General features: G+C 32.8%; 1 long non-coding RNA gene across 1 annotated transcript; it reads left to right on the top strand.

Moving 5' to 3' along the window:
- Window positions 1–792: 792 nt before the first annotated feature.
- Window positions 793–11,545, top strand: LOC127735590 (uncharacterized). Its single transcript, XR_007998510.1, has 5 exons — window positions 793–830; window positions 7,653–7,711; window positions 8,205–8,415; window positions 9,759–9,929; window positions 10,648–11,545. It is a non-coding gene; the product is annotated as an uncharacterized LOC127735590 (long non-coding RNA).
- Window positions 11,546–12,111: the final 566 nt, after the last annotated feature.

Below are 12,111 nucleotides of genomic sequence, written 5' to 3' on the forward strand. Positions count from 1 at the left end.
CGAGATATTTCAGTAATTAATAAAATGTTCTATTGGTTTCTTAAATTTACAAATATTTTCCTGTTTTTTTTTTTGTTTTTTTTTTGCTTTTTCTACTGACACTGTTACAAAGTAAAGTATAGAGTATAACGGTATCAATAGGCGAAGTCGTCTTGGATAGGCATTATACCTATAGCAATGACTATGTCCGCAACGATTTCAGGGTATAAAAGAAAATGCCCCGAATTATCGACCTTTGATGCTATAAACACTGTTAAAGTAAATATTTTACTGTTATCACCATTGACAAAATGTGTAATTCACATAATATTCATTTACATTGAATAGATATTTTGAAGATGCTGATCTTTTTGCAATTATCTTGAAACCATTTGAACTTGATTTTTTATACAGAATTTCACTTTTTTATATAAATAGGATACTTAATCCGAACGAAATGGATAGATATATGTGTAAATATTCAAATTAATTGGCAAAAAGTCCAATATAATCCGGTTTTATCATTGCATTAATCATTAATGAGATATTGCTATGGGACTTCCGATAAAACTCCGCTGTTCATTCATTTAAAAGGCAAACATCAGAATGTAAACGTTGAACACAAGAAAAAGAACCCGAGATCTTATTTATCTGACTTTGTATATAATATAGAGAATCAGAACAAGCCATGGTTAAAACGTTGCATTATCATTTCCTGATTTGCTAGTTTATAGTACAGAAAATAACAAATACAATACGACTTTTTAACATACACGAGTTGTCGTTCTTGTGTGATCAATACAGACACAAATTGTCAGTCATTGATTAATCCATCAAAGAGAGATACCCAGGTATTTGTATGTGTTGTGTTGCATGTGTGCATGTGATTGTTTGTTTATTTTAAACGTTTTTAATGTTTGTATGAAGGCATGTCTTTATCTTAAACAGATTTAATCTACTAAACATGTTCATTATATGAATGAAGACCACAGTTTCATTGTTGATACATTCTATAATTTATATTCATCTCTTCGTATTGATTTGTTGTCGCTGAAGTGGATGACTTTTTGTGACATTACTCTTGCTATATCACTTTGCTGCTTTTTTTAATCTAACACCGACGTTAAGAACCAGGTTAAGTATTTTTCTGTTTTGTGACAAACCATTTATCGCCCTAAAGTATTACATTAAATGAGGCAAGTGCACTGCTATAATGTATTGAAGAGTAAAGTGTCAGGAAATCACGACTTTATTTGTTTTAAATCAAAAAGTAATAAGACGGTCACAATAACCATTAACAAACATGCTTCAATTACTTGTGAGCTTCATAATAATTTAACAACATGCTGCAGTTATACCCCAAGAAACTAACTTTAGGAGGTTATAATGTTTTTCATCCGTCCTTCTAAAATAAAATTTTGTGGAACAAGTCTTACAAGTGGTTAAATTGTATACGTATTTGAATGATGAAAGGTTTATTCACAAAATAAAAAAACAAAACAAAACAAAACAAGCAAATAAAATTGCATGTGATAAAAAATTGAATTATCTGATGTAAATCTCGAATGTAATTTGTTATGCATAAATAAAATGAAACATTTTATTGATAATAAATGTAATATCTATAGAAGAACTAATCCAAGATTTCAAATATAAAAAATAGTAAACGAGTGACAGAAAAACACATTGATTCACGAATGTGCGAAGTTATCAGTGTTGTTCGGTCACGAGTTGAACATTTTTCGTTATTTGAATTCCTGGATTAGTTTTTTCTTTTTTTTACATAGAATTTCTTTGTAAATAAAGTAGAAAATACAAGGACTTATATCTTTTTCTATAGTCCCAATTATTAAATCAGCCATGTTTTTCATTTTACTATACTGAACGATATCGGGATACAAGTACAAAAAAGAATGACAAAAGTCAGCTGAAATATATCATTTGAAAAACAAAAGATAGTCTAATATTTGCAATTTAAATACTTTATATGTCTTCTTGTCATTGATAATTCGAGTTATTGATGCACTTAAAATTCAAAAGCTAGACAAATAATAAATGACATTCCCGTTTATATGTCTTTGTACTGTTATATCATATTTTGTTGTATGACTCTTGTCGTGTCTCGGTATTTGTGCATTCGGCATTCGGGTTATGGGCTTTGTGTGTTTCGAACGCATAGAATTTTTAGAATTTTTTTTTTTTTTTCCTCGTATTTATATTTTACATAACTTGAAATTTATCGGGAAAATGTGTACATATATATGCCATTAGGTTTCACTATACTGTATATACTTGACATATTGCATGGACACCTGTTATTGTTGAAGACCGTGTGTTAACGTCTATATGACTTTCGATTTTTTTGTCGTTGGGTCGTTGTCTAATTGCCGTACAGCCCTCATATTGTTTAATTCGTTTCTGATATCGTCGTAAAACTATTTGATAGTTGTTTGCTGTACCGCCCTGGCGCAAAGTAAATTTAGACTTGATCAAAAGCATAATAATATGCAGTTTTACATTATTCTTATTTTCTTTATTTTCTAATAATGGTACGTGCATTGTAAAATGATCCCAGTTACGCAATTCTTCAATCTATGAAAACGTGATTGTAGTGACGCCTCCATCTTATATACTGTTCCATGCTGTTAGCACCCAAAAACACCTGATTATCAGTTGATGTTGAAAGACGTAGTCAGTATATCAACAGGTTATTGTAGTCACGTGAAAAAAGTTAACTCGAGGGAAAGAAATACAGATGCTTGAACATTTTACCTAGCTCACGTAATCATTCATGATTCAGTAAGATATGAATAAATTCACAATGAAACATTATGATTTCGATAAACAGTATTTGCCTTGTTTAATAAATTCCACAATAAAACATGCTACAATATAATTCCAATTACATGACAAACATGATACACTGTTGCTGATAGGAATTAACCAGCGTTACGTAACATCATGTTTAGACTTTATTTCGATAATATTATCTAGATTTACTAACTTTAAATCTATAGATGACAAATCAAAAGATATCGTTGATGGCAAATGAAGATCTTATACAGTGTGGTAATAAAAAGAACAGTGGCTCATTTTCCCCCGCCAATGCACATATTTTATCTGTCCAAGGGCAATAGTTCCAACAAAAAATTCATGCATTGTCTTACTTGCTAGTAGTAAATTTTCAAACTCGTCCAAGACATTTGTTTTTTAAAACTTTTTGATACACATTTCAAAAATATCTGGAAAGAATTAGGGAACGACCATTTAACCTCAAGAGGGGGGTATGGTTTTTTCCTAAAAAAATATTCTGATCCCCAATTTGATGGAAATAATATTGTGGTCAAGCAGATTAGCAAAATATTCTGAATCCAGATTTTCCCCATACCTTATAGTGTTAAATTTTGAAAAAAATAATTTGATTGATAGCGTCGAGAAACTAAAAAAAAAGCGCGAAAAAATTTTCTGACTCAGACCCCCTCCCCCCCCTTTTCAAGGTAAATGGTTGTTCCCTTATACATGTGACGGCGCTAACTAGACAAGACAGACTGAAAGACGGACAACCATTATTTCTATGTCACCTACACCGCAATGCGGCGAAAATAACATTCTTAAAAACTAAAGAGCTAAATGAATTAATAAGGTGTGAGTAACCTGCCAGCTCCTCCAACACTATACAGAGAAAATCAGTCTGCGCTGTTGTGTGTTTACTCAATATCTTCGTAGGAACACTGTATTTTTGTTGTCTCCCCTTTTGTATGGTTTAATCAATCAATTTTAGTTTATTGTTATTTTCCAATCAACAAAGATCATCATTTTTATTATGCACACTGTAAGTATAAATGTAATTGTAATTGTCTGCCCAATTCGGAGCGTCATAATTGACAAATACAAATTATTCCAGTGTTTTGTATTGTGTTTTCGATGCAGCATACTGATTTCGAGTACGGACGGTCGTTGATTCGATCTTCAGTTGAGTAAAACTAAACTTAAAAACTGGTATTTGCTGCATGTCCAGCGCTTGCAGTATTTACGAGAAAGGAACTGGTCATCTCGGAGTCCGTATAATGTGATCTTTTCTGGTATAATATCTTCCTACGAACTGTTACCTTGTAAACTAGAAAATTAAACATTCAACTGACCTTGACGGTCTACATGAAGTACAAAGCAAGGAATATTAAAAAATATGAACAAGATTTTGTCTTTAATATGCCTATTATATTTGCTGTTAGACGTTTTAAGCAGCCACCCACCAATGGTTCACGTTAAGTATCATACGTTTACTAACACTGGGTCAGTACCACGGAAGGTGGACTGTCAGAGTACTATTCTACCCAATAAACAGAGCTTCTGTTCTGTTATTCTTAAATCCTACCTTTTAATAGACGTGTTTAACAAATTAGACTTTGAATATGGGTATCGTATCAAAACACAAAAGTGATTAAAAGATTTAAACACCTGTGTATATCAATTGAATCTTATGTTTGAACTGCATAGTACTGATGTCCACGTATATTTGTTGGTTATAGCAGACGTTCCTTTGAAATTTTTATTATAGACAATTTCATTATAAATATTTCTTATGGAACTAATATTCCATAACAATTATTCTGTGAGGAATAAAAATGATAAACCTCATAATATTTCTTCCTTTTGGAACACTGTCAAGAGGCAAGGGTATTGCAGAAAAGAAATAAAATGTAGAAGAAAAGAGAGATGGAAAGCCTAGAAAAAAGAGTAATGAATGAGAGAAACAAATCCCCTCCAAACCTTATAAATTAAAGCAATATGTACTTGCTATTTCAATTTTTTGCGTTTTCGAAATCAATAGCGACGGACCATATAACTTAATGGGGTATTTACCCGAGGTCCGACATGTTTTCCTAACCTAGGAGCTTTTAAACTTGTATGCATAAACATGGAAAATGTGCAACTCCTTTTATGGATTTTTTTTTGATATAATTTGCGGTTTTTGTTTCAGAGGTTAAAACTTCGTGAATTTTTTGGCAATTATACAGTTGATAAACATGACACCTCTATGGCATCGCTAGCCCTTATTAGACATTGGAAATGATTTTATATATAATAATCTGTTAATACCTACTCAGGAAAAGCTTAATTTCCCTTATAGTATTTTCATGAAAAATGTGACTGGTTCGACCCAACGAAATGAGGATCTTTGGAAAAAGACATCCTAATCATATTCATGCAAAGTTTCAAAACATTTCAAAACCACACACGGAGCCTCTGAATCAAATTTACTCCAGATACCGGCATACGCAGGTTTGTGTAGAGAATAGCATCAAACAAGATTCACACGCAGTAGTTTCCTAGACAACAGGATGATGCTCAACCGTTTAGATTGCCTTCAATTGGCCAGGTATGGAATTAGATTCCAAGGATTTTGTCATTTTAAGTAAAAAAATATACCGCATGTCGTTCTATTCTCGTTACCTTGTATAGGCGTCATAAACCTAGAGCTTCCTGTAGACCAAGAGCAGAAAGAATATAATGTAAAAAATGAACTTGGGATTATCGTTCGGGTGTCGGGTATATGTGGAACACGCTATAATGCGCTTAAAAACTTTTAAAGTCAGTGGAAGCCTATGGAGACTTCCGAATACAAAAATATCAACCAAACTGTAGAGCTTTGTGCATGTTTAGTAAAGGTTGATTGATTGTTGTTTTTTTTCGTCCAGTGACAAATATTTCATTCATTTTCAGGACGAGGTTTAGTACTGGAGTGACAGATTGCTATGTTTGAAAAAAAGTAATTAATATAAAAAAAATCAATCTGGCTTATTATGTGATTTTTTTCAAATCTAGAAGTGCATACTTGACTACCATCAACCCCCTCCCCTCGCACACACGTACACCTTTCCCGTCCTATAATCACAAGCAATGATATCAGAAAATGATTATTGTAAATTAATATAATTTTAAATGAACATAGATCAAATTTATTCGTTCAGTGTATGTTTACTTGTTTTTGTTATTATGTCTTTTTGATTGAGTTAAGCCATTTCAATTGATATTTTATAGTGTGTCTTTCTATGTTGTAATGTTACACTACTATTTCAGGTTAGGGTGAAGGTTGGCGCCTGTTAAAACGTTTAAACCCGCTGCATTTGTTTGCACCGGTCCTAAGTCAGGAACTTGTTTCAGTGGTTGTCGTTTGTTGATGTTGTTCTTAAGTGTTTCTCGTTTCTCGTTTTTTATATAGATTAGACCGATGTTGGTTTTTCTGTTTGAATGGTTTTACACTAGTCATTTTCGGGCCCTTTATAGCTTGCTGTTTGGTGCGAGCCAAGGCTCCGTGTTGAAGGCCGTACTTTGACCTGTATTGTTTACTTTTTACACATTGTGACTTGGATGGAGAGTTGTCTCATTGTCACTCATACCACATCTTCTTATTTCTAAGAAGTGTGAAGGATACCTGGTTAACATCACGCAAATTGAATTTTTCGTAAAACGTTTATTACTACGTTTTGGTATGAGAAACTTGTTCCCTTAGTAATCGAAAAACATAATGTAATTTAACATAAATCCTTCAATGTTTACTAGAAAATTTCGGCTGTTGGGTACATTATCAGTATTAATATATTTGAATTTTATCTAACAGCTTTGTTTAGATCGTCAAACGTCTACCATTGGTTGAAAAACTGCAAAAATTGCCTAACTGCCTGATTTTTATATCTTTCCATTGACACTTTTAGACGAGTAGCAAGCAGCTGGCATGTCAGTTAACTGCTAGTAGTCTGTTGTTATTTATGTATTATTGTCATTTTGTTTATTTTCTTTGGTTACATCTTCTGACATCAGACTCGGACTTCTCTTGAACTGAATTTTAATGTGCGTATTGTTATGCGTTTACTTTTCTACATTGGCTAGAGGTATAGGGGGAGGGTTGAGATCTCATAAACATGTTTAACCCCGCCGCATTTTTGCGCCTGTCCCAAGTCAGGAGCCTCTAGCCTTTGTTAGTCTTGTATTATTTTTAATTTTAGTTTCTTGTGTACAATTTGGAGTTTAGTATGGCGTTCATTATCACTGAACTAGTATATATATTTGTTTAGGGGCCAGCTGAAGGACGCCTCCGGGTGCGGGAATTTCTCGCTGCATTGAAGACCTGTTGGTGACCTTCTGCTGTCGTCTGTTCTATGGTCGGGTTGTTGTCTCTTTGACACATTCCCCATTTCCATTCTCAATTTTATTACTCACAAAATATATGTTCCCATAATATGCCTTATATAAAAATGTTGATAAGAGTGAAATATCTTATTTTTTGGTAAGATTTTTGCTCAAACTGAATTTTGATTTGCTAAAGCCTGTATTTTAAGTTACGGCTAAAATGTTAAAACGTTCATCTCAGCAAAGCATATATACGTTCAATTACGGTTTGTGTTTTGCTCCATTCTTGTTTTGATTTTCCTTAACGTTGTTTTAATCATTGAATCCGAAGTTGTTGCCAATAACGAACCTTATGGAAATTATTTTATCAAACATACTTCTTGTGAACTGGAAAAGGTTTTTACTTGCTGACCTATTAGAAGTTATTTAGGCCGTTTAATTATGTTGATTCATTATTTTTTCTTTGTATAGTGAAACAATGACTATGGTTTAGATTTCATAACATTATTGATTTACCTATTTCCTTCTTTATTCTTTATCAGATAGCCCATTTAATCATGAAAAATCACAAGGAAGGTTAATTAACCAAGAAGTTGATACGGTACGTATTACATCTTTTAGCTAGTTATGTCCTTTTCATGATATTGCATGGTAGCTAAATAATGTTACTAATATCTTGAAATTTTTAGAAATATAAATCTAGTAATATAAACATCAGACCGAAACGACACTAATGTGTTGTTGTACTGAGTATCAATGTAACCTGTTTGTAAAATTGACGTCATGTTATGTTTCATGACAAGATAAATGTAGCGAAGCACAGTGTTGCATTTCGAGAAGACAGAAGGTTCTTTGTGTATTGTATTACAAAATGAAAATGCCTGTATTTTTGTATTTGAAATTATATCTGCTTTGATACGATCTTTTAAATGCCGGAATATTGTATTAAAAACTCGTCAAAGATACTGTATAAAAGGTATTTTTAAAATATACGACCCGAACGTGATGTTAAGAACGTATAATACTTGCGCTTTGTATAATTGAAAGCATTGTGAAAGATGTTACAATATAACAATATGTCATTCTATTCCTAGATGGCAATAGATAGTATTCCATTCAACCGTAACTGTATAGCTGCCAGGGTTGCTTTAGCGGTTTATCTGTCTGGTTTTCTCTGCTTTCTGATTGGAATGGCCACACCGAACTGGCTTCATGTCGATCAAGGAATGCAAGGCGGGCTATGGAGTGCCTGCTATTATGTCCAAGAAGTTGGTTGGACCTGTAATCAGTATAAATCACAGCCAGGTTTGACATCTTCATTCATTAATGTATATCACTGTACATCATAAAACTACATTGAACTATAGAATAATTATTTCTATATCATGTTTATAGCTTTGTTGTCTTTTTCTTTTTTAGCAATTGCGTTTTCGGTTTATTTTCGACTTATGAGTTTGAATGTTCCTTTCGTATCCTTTGCCTCTCTTTTTATAAACCGGTTTCAGTAGAACTCATACCATTAAGGGAACACAATTAACTTTAATCTTACAAAGTGTATATAATTAAAAACTTAGAATGTTCAATGTTTAAAGACGTTAGTTGTGTAAAAGAACGGAGGGTAAATTTTGACACTATAATGTATATTTATGGTGTGAAACATCCGAAAAAGAATGTTTACAATGATGACCTAAAACAAATTTTTATATATAAAGTATTGTTTACTTTGCTAGCCTTAGGTTGGTACCATATTCGAAGGACTGTTAGTCCCCAGGGGTATCATCAGCTATGTTCCATAGTCAGTGCGTAGGTACTGACATGATTTTTAACCTATTTTCTAGAATTTCCCGTTGATACATTAAGAAATTATTAAGAAAATAAAATTCCAACTCCTTCGGGCAAAATTGTCCCTTGAAGATTTTGGCCACTCTTTTTTTAGGTCTTTTTTTTGTCATACAGTTCTGAACGTTGATATATACTTATACATTCACGGCTTACAAATATATAGGCTTGAGCGTACCTGATGAAAGAAAATCCAGAAAAGCGCTTCGGACGTAATTTGAATAGTATTGTTTTTGTTGCAGGGTTTTAACTAAGGTGAGTACGTGAGTCCTGGACTCATGAAATTTTGTCAGGACTCTATTTTCAAAATTGATGAGTCCAAAGATGCGCCAAGAGTGTCAAATGTTGTATCAACTGAGAACATATATCATCATTTTATAACCAAAGTTTAAAAATAATCTAAACTTAGTGCCATTTCCTTGCTCCGTTTTGTCATCGAAACTGAAATAATAAGTTATGTAGCAATAAAATTTCTTATTCACACTATTGGACTTGCCATGGACAAAAAATGACGAGTCCCCCTGGACTTGCCTCCAAAAATCCTTAGTGAGAACCATGTGTTGTATATCTCTTAATATTAACTATTTTGACAGTACCTTTGTTTAGAAATCATTCACCACAAACGTGACTAAGACATTTAGTACGAACATATTTTCCATTCATCTTGAAATGATAAGGACTATATATACAACTAGTATTAATGCAGTGCATGTTGTATTTAAATGATTTGCTTCGTACTTGGCTAATGGTGATATGTTTCAGGTAACTTAGCTTGTTAGATAATTGAGGAGATTTAAAAAATATTTCAGAATTTATTCCCGCAGTACAAGCTTTGGCAATAATAACATTACTGTTTTACATTGTGGAGTTTGTCGTCATGGTAACAGTAATTGTATTGCTTTTGAGGAGTGTTGGCTTTGGAGACTATTGGAATCCTAAGAACATATCACTGGTTTCTTCCCTTGTTACGTTTTCTGCAGGTAGGCACAGAAACCAATTAATCAATCAAAATTAAATAAGAAGAGTGTTGATGATCGCACAGAAGTATGGGACATCTAGATGTTCTTTTTTAATTATTTAGTGCATGTTTTACTTCAGTCAACCCATATACCATTCAATTAAAAACCTCTTTAAAGACTTTCAAAAAGTAACGACGAAGACGACGACGATGATGATGATAATTCCATTCCACTATTTGATAGTCTTAAAATTCGAGTTAATTGTCTATATTTATAGGAACATCTGTTATGATGATGATGATGATGATGATGGATGACAATTTAGCCTCCAATGGCAAATTAAATGCATATTTAGAACGAGAACGTGTTATTTCGATATGAATATGAAACCCGTTTAAACTAGACGCTGAACCGGATTTTAATGTTTTCGTTCCTAAGATAAAAGTTAGCAGAAAGACATGTTATCCTAGCAGGACACATTATTTCGACTCGAAGCCGACTAGTCTGATCTTACGCCTTAATGTTGCGTGCTAAACGGAGAAGCAGAAAATACAACTTTCAATGGTTTTGGTATGACCAAGCTGTGGGTCAAACTTGCTTTTTAACACTGATGGCATTGCCTTTCTTTAACACGAACCCGAATGGTCCATATTTAAAGGAAAATCCATTAAAGCTCATGACGTTGACTTTCTTAACATCAAGTCTGAACAGTCAATTTTTTTAGTTACTTCTATTACAGGTTGTTTTACTCTGATGACTTTGATTGTAGTAGCAGTTAAAGGTAAAGACTACGTTGCCGACTTGCAAAAGGATCACTATGGCATCTTAACATATCAACAGTTAGGCATTGATTTAACCGGAAGTTACTCTATTGGATGGTCGTTTGGTGTTACAATTTTGTCAGCGATTATTACATTTATATCGTTCTCGTTGTTTATATTTGAATATAAACTCCTTCAATCTCAAATAGCTCTGCCTACCGAAGGTTCATGAATGATCTAAACATACCAACTATTCCCGAATAAGGTTTTACCCTTTAGTGAATTATTTGTTGTTGTAGCTCCCAGGTGTCTATATTGTAGAAGAGATCATTGTTCAGACTTGTGGCGGCGGACTAGGTAGAATAACCAATCAGATCAACGACAAATTTCTTAAAACACATATCAACAATATTTTATATACTCAGGAGAAAGAACAGAGCAAAGAGAATATGTATCGTCTACAGCGTACCTAAAAATTACTTGAGCGGGTTTTCATATTATTTAATTGATAAAATACACAGTATATATATATATGAGTTACATTTGAGTTACCATTGAAGAGTTTGCAAAGACATTAAAACGTAATTGACTTCAATACAAGCCTTTTAATGAATATAATGTTTTACTTTAAGAAAGTGCAATAGATACGTAAATATTCTATTAGCAGTATAAATAGTTTGTTACACATTTATTGACAAAAAGATTTTCGCAGATGACTTTATTCAAGATGCGTTCGCGTATTCCATAACCGTATGTTTTCGAGTAGCAACATTGAAGTTAACAAGGAGTATACGTATTTGATTTTTATAACAAATGATTGAATTTCCATAGGTGTTTGTTAACATTCTTTATATGGTAATACACATTTGTATCTTTTTTAGCAGATGTTTATTCAGTCAAAGTTGTTAACTTTGTAAAGCCATTCTTAACATAAGGTTTTTGATACATGACAACCGGACCAAAGACAACTAGGATCAAAACAAGTCGGTCCAGTTTTAAAACATCTCGGATCAGTTTTTTAGACAACTCAGACCACTTACAAAGACAGCATTGACCAGTTTGAAAGACTATTCGGACCATTTATTTCAACTTGGGAGCGATCTGGCAAATGAAAAGACGAACAAATATCTGTGTATATTTATATATTTGTTGTACTTATAGATTTATCCATTCAAGGCTTTTGATAGTAGAGCTGTTCTGAGTGCTTGTAGTAAATGTTTAAGATCAAGGAGATATACAAAAAGAACTCATCAATCTGTGTATATTAAATTAGAGTAAAAGAAACAATGATGCTCAGATACGAAAAAAAAGAAAAAATCTAAAAAAAATCAAACAAAATGAAATAAAACATAAAAGCCAGGAATGAAATGCACCGCCCCGGAAGAGAAAGACAGTCTTTGCTCCAAAAATCTATACATTTCATTACAAATGTATACAATAAT

The sequence above is a fragment of the Mytilus californianus genome, unplaced genomic scaffold (genome assembly GCF_021869535.1).
Source record: "Mytilus californianus isolate M0D057914Y unplaced genomic scaffold, xbMytCali1.0.p SCAF_1, whole genome shotgun sequence".
In the NCBI taxonomy this organism is placed as follows: Eukaryota; Metazoa; Mollusca; class Bivalvia; order Mytilida; family Mytilidae; genus Mytilus; species Mytilus californianus.